At 41.3% G+C, this 5,119-nt stretch overlaps 1 pseudogene; it reads right to left on the minus strand.

Annotated features, from left to right (window-relative positions):
• Nucleotides 1-3,426: 3,426 nt before the first annotated feature.
• LOC147609363 (uncharacterized) lies at nucleotides 3,427-4,902 on the minus strand (annotated as a pseudogene).
• Between the last annotated feature and the right edge of the window lie 217 nt (nucleotides 4,903-5,119).

Consider the following 5,119-nt stretch of genomic DNA (forward strand, 5'->3'; position numbering starts at 1 on the left):
TGCAAGTTCTGCACGTGTTTTCGTCATTTTCTGCAGAAATTTGGACAGTGCAGTTTTCTGCAAAACAGGCATACATTTTCTATTGTGGACCGTGCTACATAGCACGAGTTGTTTTCTATTCAATCTTTGCTTCATTACAGGTAGCTTTTGCATCAGTTTCAATCAGTGGCCATGGTTGATAACAGCAATGATGTATTTCGCATGTTGTCTGCTGATGACAAATTGGATGGAGACAACAACTACCCACTTTAGGCATACATGATGCAGCATGTTTTGGTTGCAAAAGGAGTGTGGAACATTGTGCAAGGTATGGATGTACGTCCAGGTTCTGTGGATGTAGGATCTGTTGAGGATGTTGCAGGTTCTAGCAGCTCTACTGTTGATGTTTTACCCACTGCTGAACAAGCTCGTTGGGATGGTAAAGATGCGCAGGCTCATGCCTTGATTGCACTTTCTGTCAAACGTAAATCACCCCACATATTTGTTCAACTAAAATAGCAAAACAGGCTTGGGATATTCTAGCTGGTTTGTATGCAGGTCGTAACGAGGTAAAAATCTCTTACCTGCGTAAAGAGCTAGAATCGAAGATTATGCAGGAAGATGATGACATGAATGTTTTTATTGCTGAGATTAAAGATCTCAAGGAATAGTTGATTTCTGCAGGTGAGATTATACCTGATCATTCTCTTATGCAGAGACTGTTCTTGATACTTTACGTGAGTCATATCAGACTTTTGCTTCAACGTGGAGACTTGTCACTGGAGGACAGATCGGATGTTGTCAAGTAGGATACTTTACTCAACAAGCTCTTGCAAGAAGCGCAGTCCAGGCAAAACAAGGCTAGGTAGTGTGCAGTTGATCATGCATTTATTGCTGCCCACCAGAAGAAAAGAAGTGGTAAGGCAGCCCCTTCCACGGTTTCTTCTCCTATTAATAGGTCTGCAACTTCTTCTCCTTCCACAGGTAACAACAATAAGTTTGAGAAGGCTCTTGATAAAGGCAAAAAAAAATGAGGTGCAACTATTGTAAGGCAACTGATCATGTCATTAAGAATTGCCCTAAGCTAAAGGCCAAAGAGGCAAAGAAGAAAGAGTCAAATGTAGCCACAATAGCGGATGCTTCCACAAATGCAGATTCTGCAAATGTTGTACAGGATACAAAATGGGCGTTTAGCGTGTATTGCCAGTTTGACTCATCTGTACATGATGCATGTTTGGCAGTTTTTGTTGACTCTCATGTATGGTATTTCGACAGTGGTGCTACAAAGCACATTACCTCGCATCGTGATATTTTCACTTCTCTTGAGGCTGTCCCTAATGGGAATACTGTCACATGTGCCAATAATGCTTCTTACCCAGTGAAGGGCATTGGAAAAATTATGATTACTGCTGCAAATGGCAGCGCTTTCACACTTTCAGATGCTTTATATGTGCCAGGGATAAAGTGATACATTGTTGCCTCTCTTTACAGGTGGGAATTCAAATGTAAGTCCTAATGAGGCAAATATTCAGCCTATGCAGATTTCAAACGACATCATAGATCAGCCTATTTCTGATGCAGATTTACAGGATGTAATTCATGAGGATAGGGCTAAAAATGAGCAGGCTAGAGGTATGCCTAAATGGCTGGTGCAAACCTTGCGTGATAGTAAAATTGATACACCTATATCTAGTCGTACTCGTTCAGGTTTTCAGCATGCCTCTTATGCATCAGATTATGCTTTGGCTGTGTCTAGTATGTGTGAAAAGGAAGAACCTCTTTCATTTGATGAGGCACAAAAATCAAAAAATTGGTTGGCTGTAATGCAAAGTGAATATGATGCTGTAATGAAGAATGGTACATGGTCTTTGTGTGATTTTCCTATTGGTAAAAAGGCCATTGGATGTAAGTGGGTTTTTAAGTTGAAACGAAAGCCAGATGGCAGTGTTGATCGCTATAAGGCTAGACCTGTTGCAAAGGGTTATGCTCAAGAAAAGGGCATTGATTTTGATGAGATCTTTGCTCCCACTTGTCGTATGACGGTTGGAATGTACATCAGTTGGACATAAAGACTGCATTCTTGAATGGAGATTTGCATGAGGAGGTGTATGTATCGCAGCCTCGTGGTTTTGTTCAAAGAGGGCAGGAAAACAAAGTGTGCAGGTTGAAAAAGGCTTTATATGGTTTAAAGCAAGCTCCACGAGCTTGGTATGAAAAGATACATGCATATTTGACTGCACATGGTTTTCAGAATAGTCCAACAGAAAGCACCTTGTATGTTAAATGTGTGGATGATGTACATCTAATCATTGCTCTCTATGTCGATGACATGCTGCTCAAAGGACCAAATGACAGTCATATTTTGCTGATTTTAAGGCTGATTTGAATGCCTCTTTTGAGATGTCAGATTTGGGGCATTTGCATCATTATTTGGGGATACAATTTAAGCAGTGTGATGGAGGTATTGCTTTGTGTCAGACAAAGTATATTGAGACATTGTTGCAGAGATTTGGCCCTGAAGACTGCAAGCCTATTGCTACTCCAATGGAGACAGGTTTGAAGTTGAGTCTTCATGATGCTGGAGATCACTTTGATGTCACACTATTAGACAGCTGTTGGTTGCCTCATTTATGTATGCATTACGAGGCCTGACATTCAGTTTGCAGTCTCACAGGTGAGTAGGTTTATGCATAGACCAGGGTCTCAGCATTGGAAGGTAGTTAAACGCATCTTTCGCTACTTGAGTGGCACCATACATCTTGGGTTGTTTTATCCCAAGGGGGGAACGTTGCCGCCAGACTTACATGCTTTTTCGGACTCAGATTGGGCTGGTTGCTATGACACAAGAGTGTCCACAAGTGGTTTTTGTTTCATGCTCGGTAGCTCATGCATATCTTGGTTGAGCAAGAAACAACCTACTCTAGCCACTTCTAGTTGTGAAGCTGAGTACAGGGCAGCTTTCACAGCTACGGTTAAGTGTGTGTGGCTCGGACAGCTTATGGCTAACTTGGGTGTTGGATAGGACCACCTCTATCTTCACTGACAGTCAGAGCGCATTGGCAGTTGCGAGAAACCCAATTTTTCATGCTCGCACAAAGCACATTGAGGTGCATTATCACTATGTCAGGGAGAGACTCTCAGCAGGAGAGATCAGCTTGGCCTATGTGCCAACACAGGACAACCTCGCCGATCTTTTCACAAAGGCGCTTCCTCGTGAGAAGTTCGAAGCTTTCCGCAAAGCTTTGGGCTTGCTCCCCTTAATGGATTGATCTACTTCGGCCATGGCACTCCCCTTTATGGATTGATCTACTTCGGCCATGGCACTCCCCTATACATGAGTGCCAGCTCTCGTTCACACCATCACTCCCCAGGGGGGATTTGTTGCCATATATATAGGCAGTGATGTGTGTGAACACACTTAGGACCGCCGGGGCACTTTTTCCCTCTTTAGGAGGTTTTTTTCCCCGGCTTGTATATGTCTAATTTAGTCAATGTAAGACTACTCCTCTCATCATTTTTGATACGATTCTGCTTTGAGAACCCTCTTTCACATGCGGAAGTGCTCACTGGAACCACAAGTAGTAATTGCCAAAGCTTCATGAGATTTGGGTAAGATTCACTCCCTTGAACACCAAACTTTGTACATAATCGATCCATAAATCCCTTGTGTGTTTGACCTTGAACACGAACATCCTTCTCATAGCTAGAAGGAGAAAAAAGACTTGCTACATTGAAAAGAGGAAAATCGATAAATCTAGCATTTATTCCATGAATTAATTCACTAACAAATGCCTTGGCAATTGTGATGCAATCATATAGTTCCCCTCCACCTAGTAGAGTTTGGCAACAAAGAGTAATGCAAAGCATGCCTTTCAACACAACCATCCTCTCGAATGTAGACAAGTGGATGATTGTTGACCTTATTCAAGAACTCTCTATAGTTCTTTGAGCCATACCCAAATGGATTACCAAAATACCTCTTTTGAAGGAGCTCAATAACAACATCTAAGGCATTTGCAACATCCATTATATCCACATGATCTTTTTGAAACTTCTTCGAGAATGTTCATTTCATGCAATACATCCGGCATAAAATCAATTAAGAATTACACTTAAAACATTGTAGCAATGTTATAGAGATCTGCATCATTCTCCTTAAAGTCACTCAAGATGGTGGGCATTGCATCCACTAATCTTTTCATATTTAAGGGTTTAAGACTAAATGCCTTCATCAACCTATTGAGATTCTTGTGACATTGTGTGGACGTTCCCACCCATGCATGAACTCTATTGGTAAAAGCATTCAAAAACCCAAATTCCACATATTTGTCACATGCATCCGAGATCACAAGCGCTTCACGATGAGCAATGACATGTGGCACTTTCTCTTGCAAATCGGAAAGCACTTCATTGTTCACACCTATCATACATGAGGCTCCATCTGATGATGCAAACCCAATGAGCTTAGTAAGAGACAAGCCCATTTCTTCCAAGAGAGTCATCAATACATTGAACTTTGTTTGGGCTTTCCCATCATCCAACAGGAGAAAAGCCACAAACTTGCAAGCACATGGACCATTACCTTCATCTTCTAGGTAAGTCATAGGCACGATCATGTGCTTTTCCAAGGTGAGATCCGTACTATCATCGATCAACATCGAAAAGAATGGACTTTTTGCTAATGGAGGCTTTAAGGATTCCTCAATAGTGCTCTCTTTTGGCTTTGAGAAACTCCATTCTGGAAGTTCTATTGGTACATGCAGAATACTCATGATTGATGGGCAATCTTGTAGTACCCATGTATCGTAAGAACTCGCATTGAGACTTGAAAAAGTCCAAAGGTAAGTCCTCAACTGCAATGAAATATATTGTTTGCACAAGACTTATGATGCGACTTTCTCTATGATGTGTCATGTAAACCATAGTTAACTTCAACATGTGATCAAGATTGTACAACAAAGTCCTTCCCTTCAACATGTGATCTAAATAAAAATCAAAATCAGGCCTCTTCTACTTTCAAGACCACCATCAATTGGAACTTGGTCCTTTGCATTAAAATCAAGATTGTACATTAGAGTCCTTCCCTTTTAACATGTGATCTAAACAAAAACCATGTAAGCCGAGTGGACAATCATTGTCT

The sequence above is a fragment of the Cibotium barometz genome, chromosome 51, assembly GCF_041138505.1.
Source record: "Cibotium barometz isolate CiBa-2024 chromosome 51, ASM4113850v1, whole genome shotgun sequence".
Taxonomy (NCBI): Eukaryota; Viridiplantae; Streptophyta; class Polypodiopsida; order Cyatheales; family Cibotiaceae; genus Cibotium; species Cibotium barometz.